At 45.2% G+C, this 15,430-nt stretch overlaps 7 non-coding genes across 7 annotated transcripts; all 7 read left to right on the top strand.

The window, feature by feature from the left end:
• The first annotated feature begins 184 nt into the window (after window positions 1-184).
• Window positions 185-266, top strand: trnas-gcu (transfer RNA serine (anticodon GCU)). The gene has a single exon. It is a non-coding gene; the product is annotated as a tRNA-Ser (tRNA).
• Window positions 267-492: 226 nt separating this feature from the next.
• Window positions 493-574, top strand: trnas-gcu (transfer RNA serine (anticodon GCU)). Its single transcript has one exon. It is a non-coding gene; the product is annotated as a tRNA-Ser (tRNA).
• Window positions 575-800: 226 nt separating this feature from the next.
• Window positions 801-882, top strand: trnas-gcu (transfer RNA serine (anticodon GCU)). The gene has a single exon. It is a non-coding gene; the product is annotated as a tRNA-Ser (tRNA).
• Window positions 883-1,731: 849 nt separating this feature from the next.
• On the top strand, window positions 1,732-1,813 carry trnac-gca (transfer RNA cysteine (anticodon GCA)). Its single transcript has one exon. It is a non-coding gene; the product is annotated as a tRNA-Cys (tRNA).
• Window positions 1,814-3,285: 1,472 nt separating this feature from the next.
• Window positions 3,286-3,367, top strand: trnas-gcu (transfer RNA serine (anticodon GCU)). Its single transcript has one exon. It is a non-coding gene; the product is annotated as a tRNA-Ser (tRNA).
• Window positions 3,368-3,901: 534 nt separating this feature from the next.
• On the top strand, window positions 3,902-3,983 carry trnac-gca (transfer RNA cysteine (anticodon GCA)). Its single transcript has one exon. It is a non-coding gene; the product is annotated as a tRNA-Cys (tRNA).
• An 842-nt stretch (window positions 3,984-4,825) lies between these two features.
• trnac-gca (transfer RNA cysteine (anticodon GCA)) lies at window positions 4,826-4,907 on the top strand. The gene has a single exon. It is a non-coding gene; the product is annotated as a tRNA-Cys (tRNA).
• The last annotated feature ends 10,523 nt before the right edge of the window (window positions 4,908-15,430 follow it).

Genomic DNA, 15,430 nt, shown 5'->3' with positions numbered 1-15,430 from the left:
TCTTCTGTCCCTTACTGCTCCTATTTAGTGCCCCCCTCCACCATTGCCTTTCCAGCAACTCTTTGATTCCTTCCTCAGCTCCTGACTATATTCCTTTTCACAATTGTGCCTGTCGTCACCTGCTTTTCTCCATGTTTTGTGAAATGGAATGTTCTTTCACCACCGTGGGCCCAGTGCTGTAAATGACGAGGTGGCCGAGTGGTTAAGGCGATGGACTGCTAATCCATTGTGCTCTGCACGCGTGAGTTCGAATCTCATCCTCGTCGGCAAGTTATAGTCATGACATGTCCACCATTGTCAATTGAAATTCTTCTGTCCCTTACTGCTCCTATTTAGTGCCCCCCTCCACCACTGCCTTTCCAGAAACTCTTTGATTCCTTCCTCAGCTCATGACTATATTCCTTTTCACAATTGTGCCTGTCGTCACCTGCTTGTCTCCATGTTTTGTGAAATGGAATGTTCTTTCACCACCGTGGGCCCAGTGCTGTAAATGACGAGGTGGCCGAGTGGTTAAGGCGATGGACTGCTAATCCATTGTGCTCTGCACGCGTGAGTTCGAATCTCATCCTCGTCGGCAAGTTATCTTTATGACATGTCCACCTTTGTCAATTAAAGTTCTTCTGTCCCTTACTGCTCCTATTTAGTGCCCCCCTCCACCACTGCCTTTCCAGAAACTCTTTGATTCCTTCCTCAGCTCCTGACTATATTCCTTTTCACAATTGTGCCTGTCGTCACCTGCTTTTCTCCATGTTTTGTGAAATGGAAGGTTCTTTCACCACCGTGGGCCCAGTGCTGTAAATGACGAGGTGGCCGAGTGGTTAAGGCGATGGACTGCTAATCCATTGTGCTCTGCACGCGTGAGTTCGAATCTCATCCTCGTCGGCAAGTTATCTTTATGACATGTCCACCTTTGTCAATTGAAATTCTTCTGTCCCTTACTGCTCCTATTTAGTGCCCCCCTCCACCACTGCCTTTCCAGCAACTCTTTGATTCCTTCCTCAGCTCCTGACTATATTCCTTTTCACAATTGTGCCTGTCGTCACCTGCTTTTCTCCATGTTTTGTGAAATGGAAGGTTCTTTCACCACCGTGGGCCCAGTGCTGTATATGATGAGGTGGCCGAGTGGTTAAGGCGATGGACTGCTAATCCATTGTACTCTGCACGCGTGAGTTCGAATCTCAACTTTGTTGGCAAGTTATCGTCATGACATGTCCACCTTTGTCAATTAAAATTCTTCTGTCCCTCAACCCTTACTGCTCCTATTTAGTGCCCCCCTCCACCACTGCCTTTCCAGAAACTCTTTGATTCCTTCCTCAGCTCATGACTATATTCCTTTTCACAATTGTGCCTGTCGTCACCTGCTTGTCTCCATGTTTTGTGAAATGGAATGTTCTTTCACCACCGTGGGCCCAGTGCTGTAAATGACGAGGTGGCCGAGTGGTTAAGGCGATGGACTGCTAATCCATTGTGCTCTGCACGCGTGAGTTCGAATCTCATCCTCTTAGGCAAGTTATCTTTATGACATGTCCACCTTTGTTAATTGAAATTCTTCTGTCCCTTACTGCTCCTATTTAGAGCCCCCCTCCACCACTGCCTTTCCAGCAACTCTTTGATTCCTTCCTCAGCTCCTGACTATATTCCTTTTCACAATTGTGCCTGTCGTCACCTGCTTTTCTCCATGTTTTGTGAAATGGAAGGTTCTTTCACCACCGTGGGCCCAGTGCTGTAAAAGACGAGGTGGCAGAGTGGTAAAGGCAATGGACTGCAAATCCATTGTGCTCTGCACGCGTGAGTTCGAATCTCAACTTTGTTGGCAAGGTATCGTCATGACATGTCCACCTTTGTCAATTAAAATTCTTCTGTCCCTTACTGCTCCTATTTAGTGCCCCCCTCCACCACTGCCTTTCCAGAAACTCTTTGATTCCTTCCTCAGCTCCTGACTATATTCCTTTTCACAATTGTGCATGTCGTCACCTGCTTTTCTCCATGTTTTGTGAAATGGAAGGTTCTTTCACCAGCGTTGGCCCAGTGCTGTAAATGACGAGGTGGCCGAGTGGTTAAGGCGATGGACTGCTAATCCATTGTGCTCTGCACGCGTGAGTACGAATCTCATCCTCGTCGGCAAGTTATCTTTATGACATGTCCACCTTTTTTAATTGAAATTCTTCTGTCCCTTACTGCTCCTATTTAGTGCCCCCCTCCACCACTGCCTTTCCAGCAACTCTTTGATTCCTTCCTCAGCTCCTGACTATATTCCTTTTCACAATTGTGCCTGTCGTCACCTGCTTTTCTCCATGTTTTGTGAAATGGAAGGTTCTTTCACCACCGTGGGCCCAGTGCTGTAAATGACGAGGTGGCCGAGTGCTTAAGGCGATGGACTGCTAATCCATTGTGCTCTGCACGCGTGACTTCGACTCTCATCCTTGTCGGCAAGTTATCGTCATGACATGTCCACCTTTGTCAATTGAAATTCTTCTGTCCCTCAACCCTTAATGCTCCTATTTAGTGCCCCCCTCCACCACTGCCTTTCCAGCAACTCTTTGATTCCTTCCTCAGCTCCTGACTATATTCCTTTTCACAATTGTGCCTGTCGTCACCTGCTTTTCTCCATGTTTTGTGAAATGGAAGGTTCTTTCACCACCGTGGGCCCAGTGCTGTAAATGACGAGGTGGCCGAGTGGTTAAGGCGATGGACTGCTAATCCATTGTGCTCTGCACGCGTGAGTTCGAATCTCATCCTCTTAGGCAAGTTATCTTTATGACATGTCCACCTTTGTCAATTGAAATTATTCTGTCCCTTAATGCTCCTATTTAGTGCCCCCCTCCACCACTGCCTTTCCAGCAACTCTTTGATTCCTTCCTCAGCTCCTGACTATATTCCTTTTCACAATTGTGCCTGTCGTCACCTGCTTTTCTCCATGTTTTGTGAAATGGAAGGTTCTTTCACCACCGTGGGACCAGTGCTGTAAATGACGAGGTGGCCGAGTGGTAAAGGCAATGGACTGCTAATCCATTGTGCTCTGCACGCGTGAGTTCGAATCTCAACTTCGTTGGCAAGTTATCGTCATGACATGTCCACCTTTGTCAATTAAAATTCTTCTGTCCCTCAACCCTTACTGCTCCTATTTAGTGCCCCCCTCCACCACTGCCTTTCCAGAAACTCTTTGATTCCTTCCTCTGCTCATGACTATATTCCTTTTCACAATTGTGCCTGTCGTCACCTGCTTGTCTCCATGTTTTGTGAAATGGAAGGTTCTTTCACCACCGTGGGCCCAGTGCTGTAAATGACGAGGTGGCCGAGTGGTTAAGGCGATGGACTGCTAATCCATTGTGCTCTGCACGCGTGAGTTAGAATCTCATCCTCGTCGGCAAGTTATCTTTATGACATGTCCACCTTTGTCAATTGAAATTCTTCTGTCCCTTACAGCTCCTATTTAGTGCCCCCCTCCACCAGTGCCTTTCCAGCAACTCTTTGATTCCTTCCTCAGCTCATGACTATATTCCTTTTCACAATTGTGCCTGTCGTCACCTGCTTTTCTCCATGTTTTGTGAAATTGAAGGTTCTTTCACCACCGTGGGCCCAGTGCTGTAAATGACGAGGTGGCCGAGTGGTTAAGGCGATGGACTGCTAATCCATTGTGCTCTGCACGCGTGAGTTCGAATCTCATCCTCTTAGGCAAGTTATCTTTATGACATGTCCACCTTTGTCAATTGAAATTCTTCTGTCCCTTACTGCTCCTATTTAGAGCCCCCCTCCACCACTGCCTTTCCAGCAACTCTTTGATTCCTTCCTCAGCTCCTGACTATATTCCTTTTCACAATTGTGCCTGTCGTCACCTGCTTTTCTCCATGTTTTGTGAAATGGAAGGTTCTTTCACCACCGTGGGCCCAGTGCTGTAAATGACGAGGTGGCAGAGTGGTAAAGGCAATGGACTGCAAATCCATTGTGCTCTGCACGCGTGAGTTCGAATCTCAACTTTGTTGGCAAGGTATAGTCATGACATGTCCACCTTTGTCAATTAAAATTCTTCTGTCCCTTACTGCTCCTATTTAGTGCCCCCCTCCACCACTGCCTTTCCAGAAACTCTTTGATTCCTTCCTCAGCTCCTGACTATATTCCTTTTCACAATTGTGCCTGTCGTCACCTGCTTTTCTCCATGTTTTGTGAAATGGAAGGTTCTTTCACCACCGTGGGCCCAGTGCTGTAAATGACGAGGTGGCCGAGTGGTTAAGGCAATGGACTGCTAATCCCTTGTGCTCTGCACGCATGAGTTCGAATCTCATCCTCTTAGGCAAGTTATCTTTATGACATGTCCACCTTTGTCAATTGAAATTCTTCTGTCCCTTACTGCTCCTATTTAGAGCCCCCCTCCACCACTGCCTTTCCAGCAACTCTTTGATTCCTTCCTCAGCTCCTGACTATATTCCTTTTCACAATTGTGCCTGTCGTCACCTGCTTTTCTCCATGTTTTGTGAAATGGAAGGTTCTTTCACCACCGTGGGCCCAGTGCTGTAAATGACGAGGTGGCCGTGTGGTTAAGGCGATGGACTGCTAATCCATTGTGCTCTGCACGCGTGAGTTCGAATCTCATCCTCTTAGGCAAGTTATCTTTATGACATGTCCACCTTTGTCAATTGAAATTCTTCTGTCCCTTACTGCTCCTATTTAGAGCCCCCCTCCACCACTGCCTTTCCAGCAACTCTTTGATTCCTTCCTCAGCTCCTGACTATATTCCTTTTCACAATTGTGCCTGTCGTCACCTGCTTTTCTCCATGTTTTGTGAAATGGAAGGTTCTTTCACCACCGTGGGCCCAGTGCTGTAAATGACGAGGTGGCAGAGTGGTAAAGGCAATGGACTGCAAATCCATTGTGCTCTGCACGCGTGAGTTCGAATCTCAACTTTGTTGGCAAGGTATCGTCATGACATGTCCACCTTTGTCAATTAAAATTCTTCTGTCCCTTACTGCTCCTATTTAGTGCCCCCCTCCACCACTGCCTTTCCAGAAACTCTTTGATTCCTTCCTCAGCTCCTGACTATATTCCTTTTCACAATTGTGCCTGTCGTCACCTGCTTTTCTCCATGTTTTGTGAAATGGAAGGTTCTTTCACCACCGTGGGCCCAGTGCTGTAAATGACGAGGTGGCCGAGTGGTTAAGGCAATGGACTGCTAATCCATTGTGCTCTGCACGCATGAGTTCGAATCTCATCCTCTTAGGCAAGTTATCTTTATGACATGTCCACCTTTGTCAATTGAAATTCTTCTGTCCCTTACTGCTCCTATTTAGAGCCCCCCTCCACCACTGCCTTTCCAGCAACTCTTTGATTCCTTCCTCAGCTCCTGACTATATTCCTTTTCACAATTGTGCCTGTCGTCACCTGCTTTTCTCCATGTTTTGTGAAATGGAAGGTTCTTTCACCACCGTGGGCCCAGTGCTGTAAATGACGAGGTGGCCGAGTGGTTAAGGCGATGGACTGCTAATCCATTGTGCTCTGCACGCGTGACTTCGACTCTCATCCTCGTCGGCAAGTTATAGTCATGACATGTCCACCTTTGTCAATTGAAATTCTTCTGTCCCTCAACCCTTAATGCTCCTATTTAGTGCCCCCCTCCACCACTGCCTTTCCAGCAACTCTTTGATTCCTTCCTCAGCTCCTGACTATATTCCTTTTCACAATTGTGCCTGTCGTCACCTGCTTTTCTCCATGTTTTGTGAAATGGAAGGTTCTTTCACCACCGTGGGCCCAGTGCTGTAAATGACGAGGTGGCCGAGTGGTTAAGGCGATGGACTGCTAATCCATTGTGCTCTGCACGCGTGAGTTCGAATCTCATCCTCTTAGGCAAGTTGTCTTTATGACATGTCCACCTTTGTCAATTGAAATTCTTCTGTCCCTTACTGCTCCTATTTAGTGCCCCCCTCCACCACTGCCTTTCCAGCAACTCTTTGATTCCTTCCTCAGCTCCTGACTATATTCCTTTTCACAATTGTGCCTGTCGTCACCTGCTTTTCTCCATGTTTTGTGAAATGGAAGGTTCTTTCACCACCGTGGGACCAGTGCTGTAAATGACGAGGTGGCCGAGTGGTAAAGGCAATGGACTGCTAATCCATTGTGCTCTGCACGCGTGAGTTCGAATCTCAACTTCGTTGGCAAGTTATCGTCATGACATGTCCACCTTTGTCAATTAAAATTCTTCTGTCCCTCAACCCTTACTGCTCCTATTTAGTGCCCCCCTCCACCACTGCCTTTCCAGAAACTCTTTGATTCCTTCCTCTGCTCATGACTATATTCCTTTTCACAATTGTGCCTGTCGTCACCTGCTTGTCTCCATGTTTTGTGAAATGGAAGGTTCTTTCACCACCGTGGGCCCAGTGCTGTAAATGACGAGGTGGCCAAGTGGTTAAGGCGATGGACTGCTATTCCATTGTGCTCTGCACGTGTGAGTTCGACTCTCATCCTCGTCGGCAAGTTATCGTCATGACATGTCCACCTTTGTCAATTGAAATTCTTCTGTCCCTTACTGCTCCTATTTAGTGCCCCCCTCCACCACTGCCTTTCCAGCAACTCTTTGATTCCTTCCTCAGCTCCTGACTATATTCCTTTTCACAATTGTGCCTGTCGTCACCTGCTTTTCTCCATGTTTTGTGAAATGGAAGGTTCTTTCACCACCGTGGGCCCAGTGCTGTAAATGACGAGGTGGCCGAGTGGTTAAGGCGATGGACTGCTAATCCATTGTGCTCTGCACGCGTGACTTCGACTCTCATCCTCGTCGGCAAGTTATAGTCATGACATGTCCACCTTTGTCAATTGAAATTCTTCTGTCCCTTAATGCTCCTATTTAGTGCCCCCCTCCACCACTGCCTTTCCAGCAACTCTTTGATTCCTTCCTCAGCTCCTGACTATATTCCTTTTCACAATTGTGCCTGTCGTCACCTGCTTTTCTCCATGTTTTGTGAAATGGAAGGTTCTTTCACCACCGTGGGCCCAGTGCTGTAAATGACGAGGTGGCCGAGTGGTTAAGGCGATGGACTGCTAATCCATTGTGCTCTGCACGCGTGAGTTCGAATCTCATCCTCTTAGGCAAGTTATCTTTATGACATGTCCACCTTTGTCAATTGAAATTCTTCTGTCCCTTACTGCTCCTATTTAGTGCCCCCCTCCACCACTGCCTTTCCAGCAACTCTTTGATTCCTTCCTCAGCTCCTGACTATATTCCTTTTCACAATTGTGCCTGTCGTCACCTGCTTTTCTCCATGTTTTGTGAAATGGAAGGTTCTTTCACCACCGTGGGACCAGTGCTGTAAATGACGAGGTGGCCGAGTGGTAAAGGCAATGGACTGCTAATCCATTGTGCTCTGCACGCGTGAGTTCGAATCTCAACTTCGTTGGCAAGTTATCGTCATGACATGTCCACCTTTGTCAATTAAAATTCTTCTGTCCCTCAACCCTTACTGCTCCTATTTAGTGCCCCCCTCCACCACTGCCTTTCCAGAAACTCTTTGATTCCTTCCTCTGCTCATGACTATATTCCTTTTCACAATTGTGCCTGTCGTCACCTGCTTGTCTCCATGTTTTGTGAAATGGAAGGTTCTTTCACCACCGTGGGCCCAGTGCTGTAAATGACGAGGTGGCCAAGTGGTTAAGGCGATGGACTGCTAATCCATTGTGCTCTGCACGTGTGAGTTCGACTCTCATCCTCGTCGGCAAGTTATCGTCATGACATGTCCACCTTTGTCAATTGAAATTCTTCTGTCCCTTACTGCTCCTATTTAGTGCCCCCCTCCACCACTGCCTTTCCAGCAACTCTTTGATTCCTTCCTCAGCTCCTGACTATATTCCTTTTCACAATTGTGCCTGTCGTCACCTGCTTTTCTCCATGTTTTGTGAAATGGAAGGTTCTTTCACCACCGTGGGCCCAGTGCTGTAAATGACGAGGTGGCCGAGTGGTTAAGGCGATGGACTGCTAATCCATTGTGCTCTGCACGCGTGACTTCGACTCTCATCCTCGTCGGCAAGTTATAGTCATGACATGTCCACCTTTGTCAATTGAAATTCTTCTGTCCCTTAATGCTCCTATTTAGTGCCCCCCTCCACCACTGCCTTTCCAGCAACTCTTTGATTCCTTCCTCAGCTCCTGACTATATTCCTTTTCACAATTGTGCCTGTCGTCACCTGCTTTTCTCCATGTTTTGTGAAATGGAAGGTTCTTTCACCACCGTGGGCCCAGTGCTGTAAATGACGAGGTGGCCGAGTGGTTAAGGCGATGGACTGCTAATCCATTGTGCTCTGCACGCGTGAGTTCGAATCTCATCCTCTTAGGCAAGTTATCGTCATGACATGTCCACCTTTGTCAATTGAAATTCTTCTGTCCCTCAACCCTTACTGCTCCTATTTAGTGCCCCCCTCCACCACTGCCTTTCCAGAAACTCTTTGATTCCTTCCTCTGCTCATGACTATATTCCTTTTTACAATTGTGCCTGTCGTCACCTGCTTGTCTCCATGTTTTGTGAAATGGAAGGTTCTTTCACCACCGTGGGCCCAGTGCTGTAAATGACGAGGTGGCCAAGTGGTTAAGGCGATGGACTGCTAATCCATTGTGCTCTGCACGTGTGAGTTCGACTCTCATCCTCGTCGGCAAGTTATCGTCATGACATGTCCACCTTTGTCAATTGAAATTCTTCTGTCCCTTACTGCTCCTATTTAGTGCCCCCCTCCACCACTGCCTTTCCAGCAACTCTTTGATTCCTTCCTCAGCTCCTGACTATATTCCTTTTCACAATTGTGCCTGTCGTCACCTGCTTTTCTCCATGTTTTGTGTTTTCACCAGTTTGAGAGAGCATTTTCATGAGATGGCGTACTGGGCAAGGAACCTGGTCCCGGCCCCAAAAGCCTCAACAGCTCTGTTGCCATCCATGACGTCCACAAGTTTAGTCCTGGGGGTTTTTCAGTACACTGGCATTGGCCTCTTTTAGGTTGGTCAAGAACAAACACCTGGCCTACATTTTTAACCTGTTTACGCTCCTGTTTCGCTCGCGAGACAAAAATGCTGCCTCCCCCTTCCTCAGTTACGACGCACTAAATTCTAAAAAATATATTTTTTAGACGCTACACATGTTATACATCGTTGGAAAGCTACGATTCTTGTGCTTCCATTGAAATAAACCAATTCAAGATCAAGTCGCAATAGCAAGCAAAGTCAACGTCTTTTTCCGGTGAACATTCCTTCAACAATGCCAAAGAAAAAAGTTGTACTCACCCTAAGTTGTTCAAATAGGTCCAGGTGTGCAAATTATGCCATCAAAACTTGATCTGCGTAAGTCCCAAGGGTTCAAAGTATCTAACCATGTAAAGTAATTCGTCCAAATACAATGTTTTACGTTCATGAATAGCCATTATCCTTTGTTTCATTATGCAAGTTAGCCGACGGAAGAAACAACTTGTTCACATAAAAGTGTTATTTTCTCAGATTTATCAACAGAGTATTTACAAAATGAAGGTCTCAAAATGTCCGTTGAACCCTCCCCTTTTGATTGACACCTTGTTCGACCCAATAGGAGCTTCCATGCCCCGTTGACAGCCCTCTAAAGCCAACTAGGTCTGTGCGTCCTGCCCCCCCCCCGCCCCCCCCCCCCACACTCGTTCTAAAGAAATTTCTCGAACTGGCTTCGACTGGCTCTGAAATTAGCTCGTTAGCCTTGTAGCTGACAGCTAGCTGAAAATGCCAATACCTCATTTGTATGCGTCTGTGGAGCCTTCAAAATAACAGTCGATTGCGCAATATGGTTGACAGAATCAGTGTTCTTTGTGCGCCAATCCTTGGAATCAGATAAAGCACTCCAATGTGTTCATGCTTCAGTTTTTGTGTTTCAGTATTACTAATTAGGGATTTAGCTATTATATATGATAGTTCTAAGTACCACCTTTCATTAGAGATAACAATTATGAAAAATAATACCTTTTTATTTGACCTTGACCTTGGTTACAAAGGGTCATTTTGGAGTCTCCAAAAGACCCTTTTAGAAAATTCCTGGATGTACTCTTATAAAAACATGTGTCAAATATGAATATATTGTGGTATTATGTTTGACTTTTGATTTTAATTGGGTAAGGCTTCAACCTGTGGTCCAATTTAGTCTTCCAGATAATACCTACCACCTCTAGGCCTATTCAGGCCTCTGTTTTCAAAACAAAATCTAGGCGGAAATAGAAATTTTCACTTTCCTTGTGTTCAAGCTTCTATTACTCAACACTAGAAGGACTGACAGGGGTCCTGACAACAGGGGACATAACTTCAGAGTGTCAGCTTTCAAAAGAGATCATTTACATGCATGTACTCCAAATGGTTCAAGAACAGCTTCCAATTTACTTTGGGTATGCTGTTTAGGCGTTTTCAGGCAAATTTAACAGGAACATGAAAAGGTTAACAGGCCCTAGGAGAGGCTGAGTCGTAGGAAGGGTTTTGGTTTGTGTGTATGGTCCTGCTGAAAATAAATGTTTGGCATGTTATAAAAGTGTAAATCTAAACAATATTCACATTACTTATCATTCCTGTAGTTTCCTCCGAATTGTCACATTTGAGTTTCCGTGTCACAGAGACTTAGAGAGAGTATTTTCATGAGATGGCGTACTGGGCAAGGAACCTGGTCCCGGCCCCAAAAGCCTCAACAGCTCTGTTGCCATCCATGACGTCCACAAGTTCAGTCCTGGGGGTTTTTCAGCACACTGGCATTGGCCTCTTTTAGGTTGGTCAAGAACAAACACCTGGCCTACATTTTTAACAGGCCCTAGAGAGGCTGAGTCGTAGGAAGGGTTTGTGTGTATGGTCCTGCTGAAAATAAATGTTTGGCATGTTATAAAAGTGTAAATCTAAACAATATTCACATTACTTATCATTCCTGTAGTTTCCTCCGAATTGTCACATTTGAGTTTCCGTGTCACAGAGACTTAGAGAGAGTATTTTCATGAGATGGCGTACTGGGCAAGGAACCTGGTCCCGGCCCCAAAAGCCTCAACAGCTCTGTTGCCATCCATGACGTCCACAAGTTCAGTCCTGGGGGTTTTTCAGCACACTGGCATTGGCCTCTTTTAGGTTGGTCAAGAACAAACACCTGGCCTACATTTTTAACAGGCCCTAGGAGAGGCTGAGTCGTAGGAAGGGTTTGTGTGTATGGTCCTGCTGAAAATAAATGTTTGGCATGTTATAAAAGTGTAAATCTAAACAATATTCACATTACTTATCATTCCTGTAGTTTCCTCCGAATTGTCACATTTGAGTTTCCGTGTCACAGAGACTTAGAGAGAGCATTTTCATGAGATGGCGTACTGGGCTGGGAACCTGCTAGCGTCTTATAGTGAATGTTCTTGGACGGAGAGAATGTGCGGCAAACGTTTAGAGTGAGAGAAAGAATTTGTTCAGGCATGTTTTGCTTCCGCTGGCCCAATGCCGTTAAACCCGCGGCAAGGAGACTCTGTTACCAGAGCATTTCCTGGGAGATTGCACATTAAGGTTTAGGTCTGGCTCATCGGTGCGGAACACCGAGTCGGCGCCTTCTCACACCAGGTCACCTCATACGCAGGTTGTTTCGGGGGGCTCAAGCCTGGCTGGAGTAGCTGCACCGTTGGAGGTGCATAATGACCCGGTGGGTTTAGCTCAGGTTATCCCGTCGCCTCCCACCTAAATCATTGAACCACAACCAGAAGAGGCCATACACCCCCCGCCTCGCATAGGCAGCCCGGCCCTTTATGTGCAAAGCTCTTCACAAAGGTACCAGTCCGGTAGCATCCTAGGTTCGTATAGAGACTGACTCAGCCGGTAAGTGCCCGCCATCGGCTGGGTTGCCGAATGGTCAAACCTCCCTTGACTGAATCACGTCTCTTGAACCAGGATGCTGTTGAACCGGACCTTCATGAACTCTCGCTCCGTTCCGGAAAATAAGAATAGAATAGCTGAAAATGCAGAAAAGGAAAAGAGAGAGAGAGGTGTGTGTGTGTGTGCGTGTGTGGTGGTGATGCGTCAAATATAAAAGCTTCCGCTAGCCATTGTTTCAGAACGTTTTATCCAAAAGCACATTTATCTCTGAGCTAGCTGCTGCTAGCGTCTTATAGTGAATGTTCTTAGAGGGAGAGAATGTGCGGCAAACGTTTAGAGTGAGAGAAAGAATTTGTTCAGGCATGTTTTGTTCCCGCTGGCCCATATATATATTTAGGATCGATTGGATCAGGAGAGCGAGAGAGCGACAAATGAAAACAGTTGCAAACAGAACAAGAAACAATTGTAATTGCGCTTACCTGCCATTGGTCGAAGTCGAGGGAAAGACGCATTCTTGGCATGAGAGAGACAGACAGAGACAGAGACAGAGAGAGAGAGAGACAGAGAGAGAGAGAGAGAGAGAGAGAGAGAGAGAGAGAGAGAGAGAGAGAGAGAGAGAGCAACCTTCTGTCCTCCTCTGGTCCCTGTATATGTCCAGTCAGAGCTGTCCTGAACCACACATCTCAGCTCCACTCTCTCAGAGGCGAACACATCCAGCCATCCAGTCAGAAGCTCCAGGGATGGGGCTGGTGGTTCTAGAGTTAAGATAATAAATGTCACATGGACAGCAGGACACAGGAATCTTAATCATTTTCCAGATTGATAAATGATAAAGCGATAGATTCCAAGGTTCTAAGGAGTCAACAGCTGTTAACTGTCAACTGTCCAGTTTCCATACAGAAGAGATATCTTTATACCTAGTAATATATATATACATTCACTGTTGACCATTCTCCTTAGAAGTTGAGGCAAACTGACCATCCACATCCTCAAACACCGGACTGGCATCCATGGGCTCATAACTGCTCATCTGTAAATGTAACTGTGTTTCCTCTGTGTATATGTAAAAACCACTGTGATTTCCCACACTGACAATAAGACTTACATTTGTCTAACATAAGTCTTACAAAAACTTTGATCAGTGGTTTAAGCATCTTACTGACAGTGTGGGAAATGTACACAGTACCGTTTACATGTACACAGGGTGAATGTATTGTGCTATAACATGTATAGTAGGCCCACATAATGATTTAATTAGTATGTTGATACAAGAAAGTATGTATGTGGTACGTAATAAGATGGCTCAACAAAATAAGTCAAGTTGTGACCATCCTTGTCTGGCTCATAGAAACGACAAGAAGACGGGACATTTTCATGGTTTGCAGATGAGCAGTACTAAGTCTACAAATGTTGTTCAGATGTCTGTTGTCAATGTCAAGATAATATGTCTTGGTCAGAGTTGGCAAACTCTGATAGCGTACAAGAACTCTGGTCGTGTGAAGTATTGAAAAAGTATGTAAAACAATCTGTGTTCTTGATCTGAGGCAAAGGATCTGTTAAGAGAATACGTCCCATACTCTTGATCTGGGGAAAAGGATCTGATAACAGAGAGTATGGTTTTACAGATGCAGACCAGGGGTGAACCAAACAAGGAAAGGTATGTCTTTCTTTTAAAATGCACGTTTACAGCTGAAAACTTTAGTTGAACAGACATCTTATGTTGGTTTGAATTGTATTAAGTTGAATTGTAACTGTATTAAGTTTTGTGTTGGGCTTTTCTCTTTTGAACAGAGATCTTAGTGGGACTTTTATTTTGGTTTGAATTGTAACTGTATTAAGTTTTGTTTTGGGCTTTTCTTAAGACCAAGCACAGTAGGTGGGCGGTCATAATGTATCAGGGTCACAGGCTTTATGCGAGAGACCAACTTTTAAGGGTAAAGTGGTTTTAAACAAGTTAGGGATACTTTGACAATGTAAAGGGGCAATAGGCTTTTAACTGACAAGCTTGGCATTTAATTATCAGCGAGGGACACAATCAAATACTAAGGGAAAGATATAGACTGGCAGTTTATGAATTAACTCGTCCCTTTTAAGCACGAATTGTGGTTATTTTGTTACTTATGGAGTTGAGGAAATTATTGTATGCGCGTTCCCAAAGAGTTGGGTCTTTGTAGGCGCGTCCCATGATCGAGCGCCGGAGGGCGAGGATAGTTTGGCTTGAAAAAGGCCATATTTGTAGTTCACTACCACATGATATTGTAGTTCTTTTATTCTTCAATATTGTGACCGTTTTACAGTGCTATGAGATTGTGCGACTGTTTTATAGTGCCATGTGATTTTGTGACTATATTCTAAAGTGCTGTGTGATTCTTGCTGCAGTAAATCATAAGAGCCTACCGTTATGAGATTTGTTACAGATACTTTGTAATTCAGTATGGGTAATCTAGCTTTCAGTACAGGAGCGATAGAGACGTTGTTAGTCCAGCCCGATATATGATTTGATTTACATGGAATTCAAGCAGTGTCAAGCATTGAGAGATGGCATGCTTGGATTAATCATGACCCGAGACATTGTTTTCCGCTGGAGTGAACGTTTGATAAAAAATATATATAGGAGAGTTTAAAAGCGGTTTTGAAAGACAAGGAAACAAGTCGGACGTGTAAACAATTTGTCAGCTGACCAATGTTTATGATATGGTTAACTGAAGCTACGAGACGACGTGGCATTGTCTATCTTGAGAAAATACAATCAGATCAAGCTAAAACGGATTCTGATAGAGAAGCAAGAAATGACCCGGAGCGTCTTGAGACAGAGAAAAGATGATCAGACTGAACAAAGTCATAAAGTGAGGGAACTCAAGACATTGCTCGAACATGTTAACATGAAGTTGCTTGAACAGACTAACAGTGCCAAAACTAATTGTGAGAAGTCAGTAGTTGTGAAACAGGCTGAAGGTAGCGCTAATTCTCAAGGGAAACAAGAGAGTCTACCAAAGATTTGTAGCCTATTTACCTACAATGAAGATGATGTTGTTGCTATAGCTGTGGCTATGCAGAGGAGAGCCAGAGACAGGGAAAATGCATTATTAGGGGAAGCAGCGGGTCAGGTGCAGCCAGAACAGAACCTACAAGAGAAGGTTTATATCACAGCAAAACATGATGGGTGAGGTTAACCAGGAAGGCCTGTCAGTTGAACCCCCAGGTATCAATGAACCCTATGTGTGCATATCCAGGTCCTGATGTATGACAGCCTATGTACCTTTATCGCCCATGGTCAGTGACTGAGCTGAGGGAGCTAGGAAAGGGATTTCCTGACATGAGAGGACTCAGCAACATTTCTAAGAGATTTGCAAATATAGCTATCAATGCCAACATACCTACTTTTATTGATTTGAATCAAGTCTTAGAGGGTGAACTCCAGACCGGTATGTTGAGAAAACTTAAAGCATAGGTTTCTGATGGTGTTTAATGGCAGTAATACTGGAGGGGTGTTGCTTGACTGGAGCAAAGTGTATGATCGCAAACAGAAAAGATGAGGATCCTACAGATTATCTGGAAAGACTTACTAGGATTTTTGAAAAACATTCTGGTTTTACAGCAGCTGCATCCCCATGCCACTTTGTC

This window comes from Osmerus eperlanus, chromosome 11 (genome assembly GCF_963692335.1).
Source record: "Osmerus eperlanus chromosome 11, fOsmEpe2.1, whole genome shotgun sequence".
Classification (NCBI taxonomy): domain Eukaryota; kingdom Metazoa; phylum Chordata; class Actinopteri; order Osmeriformes; family Osmeridae; genus Osmerus; species Osmerus eperlanus.
This window is presented reverse-complemented; position numbering and strand designations above follow the sequence as displayed.